Here is a 20,518-nt window from a genome sequence, read left to right as displayed (position 1 = left end):
GTGCAGTCTCCCTCCGGTGGGGAATGCATATTATCACCTCCCCCGTCCAAGCTTGGTTTCCTGGGTGGCAGCAGGTGGGCCCATCTCAGGTGTGCCATGTGTCTCTTCTGGGGAGCTGATCTCTGGCAGCGACCCTCCTGGTGGATGTCAACCATCCAGAATCCCAAGAAATCTTGGTTAGCAGCTGGAAACCTGCTTGCAGTTTGGTAGAGGATGCCTCTCTGGGGTCGAGATTGCCCCTTTCTGTCTCTGGCTGCCCCCAACCTGCTGCCCTGTCTCTGGCGGATGATGGGCCAGTATGCAGCCTGCTAGCTCTCCTCTGGTATTTGCTCAGTCCTTCGCTCTGTGAGCATGCCTGGCAGTGCCTTAGGTAGGGCTTTTTGGGGGATAGTTCTCTCTCTGTCTGTTTTTTCTCCTCTCTCTCTGGCTATCCCACAGTTTGGTTTCTGTCTCACATTAGTTCCCTCAGGTTGCCCTCAGGGCATTCAGGCCCAGTCCTTACCCTAAGCAATGTAGCCAGCACCTTCCTGTTCAGCCCCTGCTTCTGGTGGCAGATGAGAGTGCTGATAGTTACCATTAGACATGTAATCTGTGGGTTTTATTTATTTATTTTTCCTCCTGGTTATGTTGCCCTCTGAGATTCCAAAGCTCCCCACAGACTCACTGGAGAGAGTGTTTCCTGGTGTTTGGAAATTTCTCCTGTTTTAAGACTCCCTTACTGGGATGGATCTCTGTCTCTACCTCTTTTGTCTCTCTTTTTATCTTTTATATTTTGTCCTACCTCCTTTCTAAGACAATGGGCTGCCTTTCTAGGTGCCTGTTGTCCTCTGTCAGCATTCAGAAGTTGTTTTGCAGAATTTGCTCAGCATTCAAATGTTCTTTCAATGAATTTGTAGGGGAGAAAGTGGTCTCCCCATGCTATTCTTCTGCCATCTTAGGACCGCCCACCCCTAAAAATAATTTAGAAGATAACTTGGAAATTCTAACTTTTATGTGAAATTTACTGATTCATTGGACCTGATATGGAATTTTAACATATATGGGTTCTGAACCCAACCTAAAATAGTAACTGTATTTTACTACAGGAATTTACTGCATGTCAGTGTGATATTCCATAGTAAATATATTAATGGATATTTGAAAATTCTCACAGGTGTATGATAGTGATTTTGTACCTTGACAACTTCAGGGGGTTCCTACACATGTGCACATCCTAGTTTTTATTTTATGTTATTAAAAAAAAAATCTTTGCATCAATTTTAAGGGCGATGCATAGATTTGAGGAAAGAACAACACTTTGCTCTCTTTGTATCTCTCTTCTAAATGAGTCAACAGACAACAAAATTAATGAATAAGTCGAGTTTCTTTATATTGTTTTATTAATAAAGATTTTTGTAATTCCTTTAATTCAAAATATATCTAGCCAGCTGGATATGTTTTAGGTACTTTCTATAAGAATAGCATATAATATCATGTTGTAATATGCTGAAACATCCACATTTTCTTGCCTGGTTTTATAGGCAAGAATAAAAAGTATGCTTTAAGGTCAAGGGAAATGTGTATATTTGAACATCTTTCTGAGAATTTTAAACAATAACTCATGACTCTGCAGTGTTTGCATGGCATTAATAGACAGAGGCTCAGTTAATTTCAGTTCAGTCACTCAGTCGTGTCCAACTCTTTGCAACTCCATGAATCGCAGCACGCCAGGCCTCCCTGTCCATCACCATCTCCCAGAGTTCACTCAAACTCACATCCATCGAGTCAGTGATGCCATCCAGCCATCTCATCCTCTGTCGTCCCCTTCTCCTCCTGCCCCCAATCCCTCCCAGCATCAGAGTCTTTTCCAATGAGTCAACTATTTGCATGAGGTGGCCAAAGTACTGCTAGATAAATTAAAAAATAGCACCTCGTGATGTATCAGACACTAGTGAAACAAACAGGCTCTACTCATATACACTCAGTCACTAGCATCTATAAGAACAAAATCAATAATAATTCAAAGGGTAAAAAAAAAAGATTACTTTTAAGTAATAGCATTTATAATAGAACTGCGGCTTCATACTGCTGCATATCTACTGATAGAACCAACAAAGAATAAAATAGTAAGACAGAGATAGTATTTTTGTTTTGCAGTCTTTAAAAACTACAAAATAAATATAACTGCTCATTTTCAATGAAACTTTTATTTTCATGGTTCCTAGAAAAATATTTATACAACTGTATCATCTAATAGATCAGTCCTGGGTGTTCTTTGGAAGGACTGATGCTGAAGCTGAAACTCCAATACTTTGGCCACCTCATGTGAAGAGTTGACTCATTGGAAAAGACTCTGATGCTGGGAGGGATTGGGGGCAGGAAGAGAAGGGAACGACGGAAGATGAGATGACTGGATGGCATCACCGACTTGATGGATGTGAGTTTGAGTGAACTCCAGGCGTTGGTGATAGATAGGGAGGCCTGGCGTGCTGCAATTCATGGGATCACAAAGAGTCAGACACAACTGAGCGACTAACTGAACTGAATAAATAAGCATGATATAAGTATATAGCAGAACTTATTATATGATATCTCACTAGAATAAAATTTATCATTAAACCAACAGACACCAAAATGAAATAATGAGTTTTCAAAACAAACACTGGTTATGCTGAGTCATAGAATTCAAATGTACAATAGGATATGAAAAGAACAAAGCACAAAAATATATGTTTGTGTATGTGTATATGTACAGTGATATCAACTTACAGAAAAATATACCAAAATTTTAAGTGTCAAACTATGTCAAATATACCAAAATGTTTGGTGAAATTATTCATGGTTGAAACTTATTTGTGCTGCATTAGTCATCATTTTTATAACTATTTACCATAAACTGAAATTTATATCTGGATTCATTTTTCTATCTGGACTATACAACTAAAACTCACAAAAATAATATTGAAAACTTGGCACCATAGCAAATACCTAAAACACCAAAATTCAGTGAGACTTAATATCTAATTACATCTCATTTTCTTGGCATTACTGTATAACTATTTTGGCTCCTCTAATGAATTAATGGTCCTTCCAGGTGGCTCTAGTGATAAAGAACCCATCTGCCAATACAGGAGACATAAGAGATGGGCAAGGTGGGGACGGGGTTGATCTCTAGTTCAGGAAGATCCCTTGGAGAAGGACATGACAAGGACTTCTATACTCTTGCCAGGAGAATCCCATGGACAAGAGGCGCCTAGCAGGTTACAGTCCAAAAGGTTGCAAAGAGTTGGACATGATTGAAGAGACTTAGCACGCATGCATGATGAATCAATATTATATCATAAAATGGAACAAAAAGTAATTAAAAGATATGTCCATCATAATTTGCTGGCTTTTTTGTTTTGTTATGTTTTCTAATATGTCTTGCTGTTTTCAAATTATGTTATACAAATAAATAAAAGAAAACTCAGTTAATTTATTTGCTAAAATAAAACCAAATAAAATCATTATGGTTTTCTTTTTATTCAAGGAATTATAAATAGCATTAGTTTGAGGATGTTTTATTAATGACCATGATTTAGTAATAAGAAACTGACCATTTCAATATTCAATAAAAATTAAAAGCTGATACCACTCAAAATTTTTCTCAACCAAAAATGTGTAAGGCATAGTGAAGAAAAAGTAAGATTTTGATTGAAGGTACTTGGGCCAAGTTTCTACTCTGTCACTTAGAATCTGTGCCAAGTTTATCTATTTTCTTCAACCTCCTATATAACATTATCATAAATTACAAGTCAGTGTAAAAAATTGTTCATTTGTTTCCTCGGACTGCTGCAACAAATGATCACAAACTGGGTGGCATAAATTAAAAAAAAAAAAAATCCCTCACAGTTTTGAAGATTAGAAGTCTGAAATCAAGGTGTAGTCAGAACCATGCTCTTTTTGAAAGCCATAGGAGATAATCTGTTTCATGCCTTTTTCTTATCTTCTAACATTACAGACAATCAAGTTTCCTTAGTCTGTACAGACATCATTCCTATCTATCTGTGTCATCATATGATGTGTTCATCTCTGTCTCCTCTCCTCTTCTTATAAGGACACCAGTCATATTGGATGAAGGCCCATCCTACTCCATAGGCCTTCATATTAATTTACATTTTAATTACATTTGCAAAGGCTCTATTTCCAAATAAAATCACATTTACAGGTATCAGCTAGAACCAGACATGAAACAACTGACTAGTTCAAAATTGGGAAAGGAGTATGACAAGGTTGTATATTGTCATCCTGCTTATTAACTTATATGTAGAACACATTATTTGAAATGAAGCCTGGATGAATCACAAGGTGGGATTAAGAGTGCCAGGAGAAATATCAACAACCTCAGATATATAGGTGATACCTCTCTAATGGCATAAAATGAAGAGTAACTAAAGAGCCTCTTGATGAGTATGAAAGAAGAGAGTGGGAAAGCTGGCTTAAAACTCAACATTCAGGGTATAAAATTTGAGTGATGTAAAAAAAACAAAACAAAACAAACTCAACATTCAAAAAGCTAACTTCGTGGTACCCAGTCCCATCACTTTATGGCAAATAGAAGGGGAAAAAGTAGAAGCAGTGACACTTTATTTTCATGGGCTCCTAAATCACTGCAGATGTTGACTGTAACCATGAAATTAAAAGACTCTTGTTTTTTGGAAAGAAAATTTCAACAAACCTAGACAGCCTATTAAGAAGCAGAGACATCACTTTGCCAACAGAGGTCTGTAAAGTCAGTTATGATTTTTCAGGTAATCATGTACAGATGTGAGACTTGGGTCATAAAGAAGACTGAGTGCCAAAGAGCTGATGCTTTCAAACTGTGTTGCTGGAGAAAACTCTTCAGAGAGTCCCTTGGTTTGTAAGGAGATCAAACCAGTCAATCCTAAAGGAAATCAACCCTGAATATTTAGTGGAAGGACAGATGCTGAAGCTGAAGCTCCAATACTTTGGCCATGTGATCCAAAGGGCGCACTCACTGGAAAAGACCATGATACTGGGAAAGATTGAAGGCAAAAGGAGATGGGTGTGGCAGAAGGTGAGATGGTTAGATAGCACCACAAACTCAATGGACATAAATGTGAGCAAACTCTGGGAGATAGTGAAGGACATTGGAGACAGTCTTGCTGCAGTCCATGGGTTTGCAAAGAGTTGGACTTGATTTAGTGACTGAACAAGCAACACAGATATCAGGAGTGAGAACTTCAAAATAACTTTTGATTATTTTTAAAAAATTTTTACAAAAGTTGTTTTTTTGGGGGGAAACACAAACACTTAATAAAAATACCAAACTCAAAAATTTTTAGAAAAATTAGAATATACTCAGATTCTCAAAGATCTATACATTGTGGCCAAAAAATGTTAGTTGTGTTTTCCCTTTTTTGACTGTAGATTATGTGAATAATGGCAATAATTTAATATAGTCAATAGAATGTCCTTGAACTTTCCCACGTTGTCCCTGCTTCTACATTATTTAAGAATAAAATATGAAAGGCTTTGCAATTGAATGCTGGGTATTATTAGTGCACACTTCCTTATTAGCTGATTCTATAAATTTCACACTTTTTATTGTTTTGAAGCTAGTTTTCAACTCTACAAATTGTAGAAAACTATTAGTTAAACCAATGAAATGATTGTCTATAGTGACACAAATAAATTTTGTCAGATGGAGATGTAAATCAGCCCCATAAGTAATTATTTTCTATTAAATTCATTTCAACCTTTTTGTCTGCTTCTAGGATTCTCACTTGAAATTTTTTTTTTTTAATATCTTGCTGCTTCTTCCATTAGTTAATGAGTTAAATAAAAATCTTTGTGTTCATTTTACATTTGCAAGACAGTTATGATTTTCCCTTTAAAAATTCTTTAATATTCCATGTCATTTATGAAAAGGCTTTGATGAATAAAGAGATGAAAAGAGCCAGCCATTTAATATCTCACCATCTCTCAACATGATATGCAGTACCTGAGTGAAAATGAACCGAACCCAAAAGCCTCATAACTTTTTATTTAAAGGGTGATTCATAGGAAAAAGCCAAGGCATAATTTCTTGGCAAAGAAAAATAGTGTTATAATCTTAAGGACTTCTTAAGGTAACAAGATTAAAGATTGTTTTACAGTAAGACTTAATGCCCTGGAGTTCAACAACCAAATTGCTGATCTGATCCATATCACTTTAAAAGTGAAGCTTCAGAGCTAAGAGGAGTTCTTGCTTTAGTTAAGGACCAGTTAAAGAGCTTTAGTCATTATAAAAACAAAGGAGAGAAATCTACTTTAGGAGAAACTGTACAGTGGTATCTGAAAAGTATTTAGAGGAAGACATATATTTTTCTTTTCTTGTGTAAAGAAATACTGTGAAACTAGGCAGTTGTGCTGGTTGCACAATGTTGTAAATGTATACTTCATGCTACTGAATTATATACTTAAAACAAGAAAATGGTAAACACATTATAATACTTTTACCATAACAAAAAAATCAATCAATTACAGAAGTAAGGATCTGTTTATAATCTGTTAGTTTGTTCCATTCAACTACATGTCTATCTTTGCACCAATTCTACATTCTTTTTGTTTTAAATAAGAATTGTGCCTTTATTTACACTCTTGCATTTTATTATACCATAAGTGTTTTAGAAAAATAGTTAATACCTGTTCCAAAGGTCATCTTAAAACAACAAAATAGGAGACTATAAAAGGTGAATCAGCAGAGTTCAGTAGAATGGAGAATAAAGCAAGAGAATCCTTGTATCTTTCTTGCCACTGGTACAGATAACTAACATTTAATATCCAGTTCTATGATTTGACATGCTAATTTTCTGCTGTAAATGATGAAAAAAAATTAAAACTTAGATTGGCTAGTAAACTTGAAATGTTTATAACCGGCTGAAGTTTACTTTTAAATTCTATTTATTTTTGTATCTAATAGTATAGACTCAAAGATGCATAAGACTGATGAATCTAGTATTACCAGAAGCTCTGTTTGAAATTCCTTTTGACTCTAGAGTTTGTATCAGACTATAAATCTCAAAGGAGTAGGTAACTGATAGAAAAATATTATTTTGGTTTCTGTTGCCTCCTGATCACTCAAATTTCATCTGATTCTATTTTGTTTTATATATACCTTTTCTAAAGAACTTCTTTCAATGCATTTTAAGTAAGAAATTTTATTACAATAAGTAAATATCTGTTAAGCACTTACTACTTGCTAGTTATTTTTCTAGATAGGACTAATACTTATAAGATCCTTAGGAAATGTTATTATATTCATTTTATAAATGAAGACAATGAGACTAAGAAACAAAAATTCATGAGACTCAAATTAATCCATTTTCTCATGGTTTGTAAAGGTAGAATCAGGATTCAAATAAGGGATTTTTTTTTTTTTTTTGAGATCCTGGGTACCTGTTTTCTTAATTACTTTAGAATTAAGCACAGTGCATGGCACTTTACAGGCAGAATGAAGGATTTCAGACTGTCAATTCTAAGATCAAACTAGTTTCCAAGATAACTGTTGAACTCCAACTTTTACCTGTCCCAGCCTCTATTATACAAATGATTAATTTTCCCCATACATTTTATGATAAATATAGGCCACATCACTCTGTTTATTCCTGAGAAGATATTATAAAATATTCTGGGGAAATCTCTAGGTTTCACATGGACCCATGCAAAACCATTTAGTTTATTTTGCTGGTCATGCTGTGTGGTATGATTTTTAAGTATAAATCTCAGGTCCTTAATTAATCTTAAAAGCTTTTGAATAGCAAAGTAGACCATTGGCAAAATGAAAAGACAACCTACTGAATGGGAAAAATATTTGCAAGTGACATGACTGATAAGGCATTAATATCAAAATATGTGAAAAACTTAGAAAAAAAAATGAGCAGAAGACAAGACATTTTCCAAGAAGATGTACAGATGCAAACAGGCACATGAAAAGATGATTAACATCACTGATTAGAGAGAGCAATGCAAATTAAAACCATAATGAGATATCACCTCACACCTGTCAGAATTAGTTCAGTTCAGTCACTCAGTTGTGTCTGAGTCTTTGTGACCCCATAGACTGCAGCATGCCCGGCCTCTCTGTCCATCACCAACTCCTGGAGTTTACTCAGACTCATGACCATTGAGTCAGTGATGCCATCCAACCATCTCATCGCTGTTATTCCCTTCTCCTCCTGCCCTCAATCTATCCCAGCATCAGAGTTTTTTTCAAATGAGTCATTTCTTCACATGAGGTGGCTAAAGTATTGGAGTTTCAGCTTCAGCATCAGTCCTTCCAATGAATATTTAGGACTGATATCCTTTAGGATGGACTAGTTGGAGCTCCTTGCAGTTCAAAGGACTCCAAGAGTCTTCTTCAACACCACAGTTCAAAAGCATCAATTCTTCTGCACTCAGCTTTCTTTATAGTCCAACTCTCACATCCAAATGTGCCCACTGGAAAAACCATCTTTGACTAGATGGACCTTTGCTGGCAAAGTAATGTCTCTGCTTTTTAATATGCTGTCCAGGTTGGTCATAGCTTTTCTTCCAAGGAGCAACTGTCTTTTAATTTCATTGCTGCAGTCACCACCTGCAGTGATTTTGGAGCCCACCCCCCCCAAATAAAGTCTGTCACTGTTTCCACTGTTTCCCCATATATTTGGCATGAAGTGATGGGACCAGATGCCATGATCTTAATTTTCTGAATGTTGAGTTTTAAGTCAACTTTTTCATTCTCTTCTTTTACTTTCATCAAGAGGCTCTTTAATTCTCCCTCACTTTCTCAGAATGGCTACCACAAAAAAGAATACAAGTAACAAATGTTGACACAGATATAGTAAAAAGGAAACCCCTGCACACTATTGTTGGGAATGTAAATTTGTGCAGCCAATGTGGAAAACAGTATGGAGCTTTCTCAAAAAACTAAAAACAGAACTATCATGTGACCTAGCAATTCCACTCCTAGGTATGCATTAAAAAAAAAAAAAAAAACACATACAAATTTTAAAAGATACATGCACACCAATAATCACAGAAGCATTATTTACAATTGCAAGGTATGGAAGCAACTTTAACGTCTACCAGTAGATGAATGGGCAAAGATGTGGTAAGTATATACAATGAAATGTATATACAATGGAATACTACTCAGACATTAAAAAAAAATACTATTTTGCCATTTCCAAACAACATGGATAGACCTGGAGATCATTGTGTTAAGTAACATAAGTTGCTAGCATAACTATGCCTCATAAAATATATAAATTAAAACAAACAAGTAAATAAGAGAGAAGCACAATTCATAAACATGAAAATTGGAAAATAATATGAGTTTGAACTTAACTACTACAGACTGAGTTCATAAAAAATGAAAGAAAAAATAAAAACCAAGAACTATTTTCTTACTCAGGTCCATATTTACATTAAAATTTTCCAGAGCTTTGATATTAAAATTAATATATTCTCATTGAAATAATTAAAATAATGTGAGACTGCAATATTGTTATAAATAATTACTAATATTATCAGAATGGTGTGAATATAATTGGTATGGAAATTTGGACAGTATGTGGTAGTCCTTAGTGAAACTAAGAATGTGTACTTCCTAGAATCCTAAAATTCCACTCGGATATTTTTACTTCAGAGAAAATCTCACATGGGGGCACACACACAAAAAAACATAAAGAGCGTTTATCACCACTGCTGGAAGCCAATTTGGTAGTTATTCTAGGGAAAACAATAAATAATGGGGTAGATATCTAAAATGGAATATTATTCAGAAGTAAGAAAAAATTGACAAGATTTACTTATGAAAACATGGATGAATCCTGAAAACATTATATGATGCAAAAAGTAAGAAAACAAGCTAGCCAAAAAGAACGGGATACATAAGAAGTCAAAACAAATTTAAAATAAATACATAAATCAATGCCATCTCTTAGTTATACCTATGTATACAAATTAGCATATGAAACTTATAGATAAATACACTTAAGGGTAGAATTTCATGTTAAGATGGATAGATTTTGGAACAAAGAAAAGGAAATGGTGTAAAATAGAACTGCATTAAGTAGTTAACCAAGGGCTTTAAACAAAATGAAAATAATAGCATATAAATAAAGGTACAAATAAGAAAATTCTATACAACATATTGCTCTGGAGAAGGAAATGGCAAACCCACTCCAGTTTTCTTGCCTGGAGAATCCCATGGACAGAGAAGCCTGGTAGGCTACAGTTAATGGGGTCGCAAAGAGTTGGACACGACTGAAACAACTTATCAAAGCATACAACTTATTGAAAAATACTGGCTTAGAATATGGAGAATAATGATGAGCCATTCAATGCATACAATTCATAAAAATTATGGCACTCTATTTTCATTCCTAGGATGATCAAGTAGTAGTAGTTTAGTCTCTACGTCATGTCTGACTCTTGCAATCCCACAGATGGGAGTCTGCCAAGCTCTTCTGTCCATGGGATTTCCCAGAAAGAATATTGGAGTGGGTTTTCCATTTCCTTCTCTAGAGCAATATGTTGTATAGAATTGTCTTATTTGTCCCTTTATTTATACGCTATTATTTTCATTCCTAGGATGATCAAGTAAATGTACAATATTTGTTTGTTCAGTTGCTCAGTCATGTCCAACTCTTAGTGAGCCCATGGACTGCAGCATGCCAGGCTTTCCTGTCTTTCACAGTCTCCTGGAGTTTGCTTAAATTCATGTCGATTAACTTGCCATTCAACCACCCCATCCTCTGTCATCATCTTCTCATCCTGCCTAATCTTCTCCAGCATCAGGGTCTTTCCCAATGAGTCAGCTCTTTGCATCAGGTGGCTAAATTATTTGCATTTCAGCATTACTCCTTCCAATGAATATCCAGGGTTGTTTTCCTTTAAGATTAACTGGTTTGATCTCCTGCTATCCAAGGGGCTCTCAAGAGTCTTCTTTGGCACGACAGTTTGAAGGCATTATTTCTTTGGCAGTCAGCCTATTTTATTGTCCAGCTCTCACATCCGTACATGACTCCTGGAAAAATCATAGTTCGTTTGACTATATGAACATTTGTCAGTGAAGCAATGTCTCTATTTTTTAATATACTGTCTAGGTTTGTCATTGCTTTCCTGCCAAGGAGTAAACATCCTTTAATTTCATGGCTGCAGTGACCATCTGCAGTGATTTTGGAGCCCAAGAAAATAAAGTCTATCACTGTTTTCATTGTTTCTCCATCTATTTTCCATGAAGTGATGGGACTGTATGTCATGGCCTTAGTTTTTGGAATTTTGAGTTTTAAGCCAGGTTTCACTCTCCTCTTTCACCTTCATCAAGAGGCTTTTTAATTCCTCTTCACTTTCTATCATAATGGTGATGTCAGAAGCAAGTTAAGGGGAGAAAAAAAAAAAAAAAAAAACAGGTCCCAAACCAAAGATTGTCCCAGATTAAACTGAGCATTTTCTGGAGTAAGTTTAAACAACTGAGCCAAGCACATGATCACTACTTTGCAGTTAAACTCTAAGTCCTTTAATTGTACTTAAACCAATTTATGTCTTGATATAATTTTATCTGTTGATGTAATTTTATGCCTTTTATGCTTTTCTAGAATTCCTTCTGAGATGCACACATTGTTACCAAACACTGCTGCCTAGGCATCTTTTTTAGGAAGCTGATGGATTAAAAAGCCTGAAGAAGTGTATGGACAGTAAGATGAGAAGATATTAAAGGGTGGAGGAGTCTTCTGGCCCTTCTCCAGTTTATTTATTTATTTTTATATTGCATTAACACCTTCACTAGAAGAGTAAGAAATTTAAATAAATTTCAGAAAACACTATAACATGTGCTAGTATGAAACATTCTCCAACTTTGTGAAGTTTGCACTTGTTAAACAGAAAGCATTAAAATAAATAATGCTCTAAATATGAAAATAAAAACTCTAGTTACTTAATAATTTAGCCATTCTTGCCATTGAACACACTACTTTACCCTTCTTTTGATTTTTGAGAGGAAAGATAAAACAGTGAAAATAAATAGAGTATAACTTAATTTCATCCATATTTCTTCAGTTTGTTAAACTTGCAATTTAGACAATATTCATTTACTCCAAGAAAGGTGATCTACAAAGTCATCTGGTTTTAAGTGGCGTATTTACAATGTTGAGCAATCAAATATTTTGAAATTACTTCCTTGAAAGAAAAACTTGATTATCACTGTGGGAACATTGAGGCCCCTAGGGTAAAGGAAGAAAAGAACTTTCCATATAGATCAATATCTAATTTATTTGGCTATTAGGAAACTCAGCTTTGACCTATTTTGTCTAAAAAAGGTGAGACAAATAAGACAAGTCGATACACCATAGTAACAAATATCCTAACAAAGGTTAGGATACAGAGAAGAATGAAGAGACATTCAAGACATACAAGTCATCAAAATTATGGATATCTAGTAAAAAAAGCAGTGTAGGAATGTCCTGAACTCATCTCCTTCAATGGACACAACAAATATACAACTACATATGACATAATTTCCTCTGAAAAAATTTAAATCTGGATGAACAGAGCCTCTACAGTTAAGAATAAAAGGGTGGCACTGAGAGAGTAAGAGAGGCAAAGATGAAGTCTTGCCAAATATAAAATCCAGCCCAGGCACCGTGGTCCACAAATGAGAAGTAATTCAAAGATAAAAAACATTTCCTAGAGGAGTAAGTGGTTTGTGCTTTACATCACATACCCCAAGCCTTACATCTGGTAAAGAAGTGGTCAGCTCCACCAAAACTGACTTTGAAAAACCAACAGGCAGAACATCCAGAAAAGTCTAGAAGGGAGAATCTGCTCTTAAAGGCCTTCAGCACTGACTTAATCATCCCAGGACTCAATGCAAAAACATTAGATTGAAAAGCACCTATTCCATAAGAGAAAGAGACACTTATTGATTTTTACAGTATATACTGTAGAGGTAAGAAACGGTGGTAACTCTTTCCAGGAATGGAGACTCTGGCAGAATTAATCTTTGCAATTTCATTTTGCACTGTTAACACCATCATTGGTTGAGCACTCTCTTGGAACGCTTTCTCTAAACTGACAGAGCTGGTGGGAATGCCCTGCTGAAATTTCCCTAGCAGTTGTACATTAGCCGTGTGCTATAGCCAGCTAACTTTAACCCTTCCACATGGCAGCAGCAGCTCCACCTAAGCAGGTAGCCATGTACAACCCACAGAGGAGATGCCCTTGAGTACCAATCTCTGGTGCCCATGGAGGATCATGGATCGAGGCTCCACTGGAAACTTTTCACAAAAGTCTTCTGCATCAATTCTGAGACAGATAATTGATTGAAATAATACAAAGACACTGAGGGTAAGGCCAAAGGAGACAGAGGAATGTATTCCAAATGAAAGAATCAGACTAACCTCAGAAAAAGGCTCTAATGAGAAGGAAATAAGCAGTCCACCAATGAAGAGTTCAAAGTAATGGTAGTAAAGAGGTTCACCCAACTCAGGAGGAAAATAGATGAACATGGTGAGATATTCAACAAAGAGGAAATATAAGAATGCTCCAAAGAGAAATTATTGGCTGAGGATACAATAATAACTGAAAAATAAGCTAGAAGTGTTCAGTGGGATACTAGATGAAGCAGAAGACTAAATCAGCAAGCTGGAAGACAAAGCAACAGATTTCACTCAGACAACCCAAAATGAAAAGAAAAAAAATTAAGGTGAATATAATTTAAGTGAGATATGGTACAATATCAAGTGAACGAACATTTGCAATCTAGGGGTTCCAGAACGATAAGAGAGAGAAAGGGCCAGAAAACTTAGTTGAATACATAATGTCTAAAAAATTTTATTTTTTGAAGAAGAAATCAGACTATTAAATGATTCAGTTATTTCAATACTGGGTATTTATTCAAAAATGAAAACACTAATTCAAAAATTGAGATGCACCCTATGTTTAATGCAAGGGTATGTATGATAGCCAAGATATGGGAACAATCTAAATATCCACTAATAGAGCACTGGATAAAGAAGATACAGTTTGCATACACAGAGGAAAACTACTCAGCCATACAAAAGAATGAAATCCAATTGTATGATGATGCATGGTAACTAGACTTTTGTTGATGATCACTTGGTAGTGTCCACAGATATCGAGTTATAATGTTGTACACCTAAAACTTATATACTATAATGTACAGTTTTTACCTCAATTAAGAAAAAAATTATATCTTATATAAGTGGTTTTGATACTGAAAATTAGTTTATGATTATCTTTTAAATTTCTATAGTTCTAAATAATGGTTTCTAGAGTATCTTTAAACTTCCCTGCATGTCAAAAAAAAGTCACTAGATTGTACTTAATCTATTGTCCACTCTTTATTATTCATCTTATTGTGTGAATATTTTACTGGAAAATGTGAATATATAAATTTTAATTAAATAAAAATTGCATAATGATATAACATACCTAAGAGAAAAATGAAAGGACTTAAGTATCCTTTCTCTTACCTACCAAAATTAAACTTTTATATATATATTAATTCTATATGTGAATTCTATTTGATATATTTAATGTATTATAATTCAAAATTATTTAACTGGAATATAATAAAATACAGTATTAAAAAAAAGAGCATCACTATGAAATTTCATTCATTCTACAAATTTGAGAATGATTCCATATAAATTACTCTACTAATATTGTTCACTAGACACATGTTACTAGATAAAATGCATAGAATTCTGCTTACAACATTTTGTATCTCATAAAAATTCTCTTCTGGATCACTTTCTACATCTAGCAATTCCTCTTTTGATCTTCTTTAAGATTAATCTCTATTCAGCTTTCAAAGTTAGAATTCCTAAATACTGGATCCTAAACCATCTCTACTCATTTTATATTTAAGATATACCATTTATGTTGTTTCTTGTGTTAAATTTAAAATGCATCACCTACCTAGCTCTCTCATTCAAACTCCGGTCTGATGTTTCAAATTATTTCATAAATCAGAATGGATCTATCAAAGGAAATTCAGGCTAAAGAAATCTAAAACTTAAATCACAACCTTCCCCTTATGGTCCTTTCTTAGTGTTTCTTGACTCAGGAAATGACACCATCATACTTCTCATTCATTAACTCTTAAGCTTAAGAATTTTCCTTGACACTTCTTTCTCCTATGAGTTCTTCATTGAGTCTATTTTATCCCTTCAATAGGTCTAGAATTATTTCTCTACCAACATCATCATCAGGCACAAGTTTCATACAACTTTAATCTCTTTATTTCAAACATGTATAAAGCCAGTTGGTCCATTCGATGACTTTTCTTTTTCCTTCAACTCCACACACACACTATGCTATTTTTCTCTGTGATCTTAACTTAATGACCTTTACAACCTCATCTCGTATGATACTTCTCCTGGCCTTCCATCCTCTGGCCATACAAGCTTTCTTTTTGTTCCATAATGTGTCATGTTTTTGTTAATTAAAAAAGGCTAAGTACTTGGGCTGTCTGCTAGAATATTATGATTCATTCTCAGCTTTAAATGGTATATTCCTAGAAGTCTTTTAGCTGGAGAACAATTGACACATTTCATTCCTTGGGAAGTCTTTCTTGAACCACCTTCTCCACTCTAACACTAACTCTAATAATCATGTCAAGTTCTCCAGCACTTGCATAAAGACATATTTATATATGGAAAACTTAATAAAGTAATTACTTTGCATTTATTTCTGGGTTTATGTATTAAACACTTGCCTCCAATTCAAGTTTAGGCTCTGTAAGGGTGGGGAACTTATCAGTTTTGAGTCACGATTGTAGCCTTATAGCCAACATAGTCTTGCATGTACTGAAAATATTTGACAAATGCACAGATGTTGAAAAAACATTTTACATTCAATACATTACTTGTTTAAAAGGTTTAAAAATAGACATAGGTAAATATATTCTTAAGATATTTTCATAAAAAGTATATAAACAATGTTCAAACTACCAAACAATTGCACTCATCTCACAAAATAGCAAAGTAATGTTCAAAATTCTCCAAGTTAGGCTTTAATACGTGAACCAGGAACTTCCAGATGTTCAAGCTGGATTTAGAAAAGCCAGAGGACCCAGAGATCAAGTTGCCAACATCCGTTGGATCATTGAAAAAGCAAGAGAGTTCCAGAAAAATATGTATTTGTGCTTCATTGACTACACTAAAACCTTTGATGTGTGGATCACAACAAACTGCGGAAAATTCTTCAAGATGGGAGTATCTTGAAGAGGAGTATCTTACCTGTCTCTTGCGAAATCTGTATGCAGGTCAACAGGCAACAGTTAGAACCGGACATTGAACAACGAATTGGTTCCAAATTGGGAAAGGAGTATGACAAGACTGTATATTATTGCCTTGCTTATTTAACTTATGTGCAGAGTACATCATGCAAAATGCCAGACTGGATGAAGAACAAGCTGGAATCAAGATTGCCGGGAGAAATATCAATAACCTCAGATATGCAGATGAAACCACCCTTATGGCAGAAAACAAAGAGGAACTAAAGAGCCTCTTGATAAAAGTGAAATAGGAGAGTGAAAAAACTGGCTTAAAACTCAACGTTCAAAAAACAAGATCATGGCATCCTCTCCCATCTCTTCATGGCAAATAGATGGGGAAACTGGAAAGAGTGACAGACTTTATTTTCTTGGACTCCAAAGTCACTGCAGATGGTGACTATAAACATGAAATTAAAAGATACTAGCTCCAGGCTATGACAAACCTAGACGGCATATTAAAAAGCAAAGATATTACTTTACTGACAAAGGTCTGTTTAGTCAAAGCTATGGTTTTTCAGGTCATCATATATAGACGTGAGAGTTGCACCATAAAGAAAGCTGAGCACCAAAGGATTGATGCTTTTGAACTGTGGTGTTAGAGAAGACTCTTGAGCATACCTTGGACTGCAAGGAGATCTAACAGTTAATCCTAAAGGAAATCAGTCTTGAATATTCATTGGAAGGACTGATGCTGAAGTTGATGCTCCAATATTTGAGCCACTTGATGCAAAGAACTGACTCATTAGAAATGATCTGATCTGGCAAAGATTGAAGGCAGAAGGAGAAGGGGACGACAGAGAATGAGATGGTTGGATGGCATCCCTGACTCAATGGATATGAATTTGAGCACGCTCTGGGAGTTGGTGATGGACAGGAAAGCCTGGTGTGCTGCAGTCCACGGGGTCGCAAACAGTCAGATTGACTGAGCTGAACTGATCATGTTTCTAAAGAGTTAGTGTTTTTTATATTAAAATAGGAATATGATAAGAAAGTCCAAAATATCACTACTCTCTAGCATTGTTTGAGAATTGCTAGACTATGCATTTAGAAAAGATAGTGAAATAGTATATAAACATTAAAAATAGGGGAATATAAAATGACATTAATTTCAAACAATATGAGTTTATAACTCAAAAATCTAACTAAATAGAATAAAAAATAAAGTTTTTATGTTTTAGAAATAAAAGTTAATTTGTAAAGAAAGATCAAGTTTTGTTACACAATAGTTGTAAATGCAGAAGGAACAAATGTATCATATGGAGACTGTAAAACATACAGAATTTAAGATTAACTTTAACAATAAACGGTGAGGAATGATAAGGTAACTTTAAATCTATTGACTGACAGAAGAGAAGCTTTAAATTAATATTAAAGTTATTTGTCCTTGGGCAAAAGTGTTAGTCACTCAGTTATGTCTGACCCTTTGAGACCCCATGGACTGTATCTGGCCAGGCTCCTTCCTTGCCTGGAATTCTCTAGGCAAGAATACTGGAGTGTGTAGCAATTTCCTTCTACAGGTGATCTTCCTGACCCAGAGATCAAACCCTGATCTCTTGTATTGCAGGCAGATTCTTTACCATCTGAGTCACCAGGGAATCCCAAAGTCTTTGGATAGGAAACAAATTTTTTTTTTTTAAGGAAATCTTAAAAAGCAAATAAAGTGAATGCATTTCCTTTCAGCAATCAGAAAAAAGCCAAGCAGGTGAAAATATATTGTAAAGTTTTTCTAAAAATGAGATATTGCTTTAAAAATAGACTTTAAAAACAATGGAGACAGGAGAAAGCCCCACAATAACCTGGGAATTTAATATATTTAAATGAATGAGCAAATATTTTTGGAATATTTGATTTCCATAAGATAAAAATAGTATGTCTAGTATAAAATATTATTTAGAAAAATATAAATAGCTCAATGTCAATATGCCAGCAAATTTGGAAAACTCAGCAGTGGCCACAGGACTGGGAAAGGTCAGTTTTCATTTTAATCTCAAAGAAAGACAATGCCAAAGAATGCTCAAACTACCGCACAATTGCACTCATCTCACATGCTAGGAAAGTAATGCTCAAAATTCTCCAAACCAGACTTCAGCAATACATGAACTCTGAACTACTAGATGTTCAAGCTGGTTTTAGAAAAGGCAGAGGAACCAGAGATCAAATTGCCAACATCCACTGGATCATTGAAAAGCAAAAGAGTTCCAGAAAAACGTCTATTTCTGCTTTTGACTATGCCAAAGCCATTACTGTGTGGATCACAATAAACTGTGGAAAATTCTGAAAGAGATGGGAATACCAGACCACCTGACCTGCCTCTTGAGAAAGCTGTATGCAGGTCAGGAAGCAACAGTTAGAACTGGACATGGACAAACAGACTGGTTCCAAATAGGAAAAGGAGTATATCAAGGCTGTATATTGTGACCCTGCTTATTTAACTTCTATGCAGAGTACATTATGAGAAACGCTGGGCTGGAAGAAGCACAAGCTGGAATCAAGATTTCCAGGAGAAATATCAATAACCTCAGATATGCAGATGATGCCACCCTTATGGCAGAAAGTGAAGAAGAACTAAAGTACCTCTTGATGGAAGTGAAAGAGGAGAGTGAATAAGTTGGCTTAAAGCTGAACATTCAGAAAACGAAGATCATGGCATCTGGTCCCATCACTTCATGGGAAATAGATGGGGAAACAGTGACAACAGTGGCAGACTTTATTTTTTCAGGCTCCAAAATCACTGGAGATGGTGACTGCAGCAATGAAATTAAAAGACGCTTACTCCTTGGAAGGAGAGTTATGACCAATCTAGACAGCATATTAAAAAGCAGAGATATTACTTTGCCAATAAAAGGTCTGTCCAGTCAAGGCTATGCTTTCTCCAGTAGTCAGGTAGAAATGTGAGATTTGGACCAAAAAGGAGGCTGAGTGCCAGAGAATTAATGCTTTTGAACTGTGGTGCTGGAGAAGACTCTTGAGAGTCCCTTGTACTGGAAAGAGATCCAACCAGTCCATCCTAAAGGAGATCAGTCCTGGGTGTTCATTGGAAGGACTGATGTTGAAGCTGAACCTCCCATAGTTTGGTCACCTGATGCAAAGAGCTGATTCATTTGAAAAGACCCTGATGCTGGGAAAGATTGCGGGCAGGAGGAGAAGGGGATGACAGAGGATGAGATGGTTGGATGGCATCACCAAGTCAATGGACATGAGTTTGGGTGAACTCCAGGAGTTGGTGATGGACTGGGAGGCCTGGCATGCTGCAGTCCATGGGGTTGCAAAGAGTCGAACATGACTGAGAAACTGAACTGAACTGAAATAGCTCACATGCAAAAAAAAAAAAAAAATTACTTTATTACCACAGATCTGTAAGAGAAGTGAGATAATATCCCAAACTGATTATGAAGCGACATTAATCTCCCCATTGATAATCACGTAAATGCAAGTTAAAAGAAACAGTTGGATGCATTTTTTAACATTTCTTCCTGTACTAAAGTACGGGAAAAGGGCAATTTCATATTAGTGCGAAAAGAAGTTGCGTCTGGGTGATGCAGCTTCAAAATGAGGGTCTCAGTTTAAAATATGATAGTCTTTGACAGATATTTTATTTCTAGATATTCTTCCTGAGGAGATAATTGGACAAGAACATGAAAAAATATTTATCAGAAAATATTATTTCAGGATTTAAACAGGAAAAACGGATAAATAAGAGAATAATAGAATACACCATTAAAATACATCCATATATTAGATTGAAACGTATGCCTTAAAATAATGAAATCTATAGGACATTATACCTATTGCCATGGTATAATTCCTCTAGTTTTTTCTTTTTTAAAATAAAAAGTAGTTTATAGGACATAGCATATGTAATCAACATGAATGAAACATCATATTAGTTTTAGTACATTATGTGATCTTTTACTAAACTTGACATTTGCAACTACACATTTCTTATGTTCAACTTCCGTAAGTCATTTTGCCTATGAATGAATGTCTTATCCAGGGAGTTTAGCCTGTGTCAGGGGGGTTGCTTCAAAGAGGTAGGCAGCTATACTTCAAATAACTGAAAGTAAGACAAGCCTGTGTGACTGCTTGTTTAGGGATGAATACCTCATAAATTAAAATTACATATGTTGGAAACCTAATCCATACTTCCAGTTCTGATTGCCAAGGTGAAAGTCACTAGGCTAGATGGTCTAAAATTCAGGCATTGATTTAAAA

The sequence above is a fragment of the Ovis aries genome, chromosome 2 (assembly GCF_016772045.2).
Source record: "Ovis aries strain OAR_USU_Benz2616 breed Rambouillet chromosome 2, ARS-UI_Ramb_v3.0, whole genome shotgun sequence".
Lineage (NCBI taxonomy): Eukaryota > Metazoa > Chordata > Mammalia > Artiodactyla > Bovidae > Ovis > Ovis aries.
Note: the sequence above shows the minus strand (reverse complement) of the source record.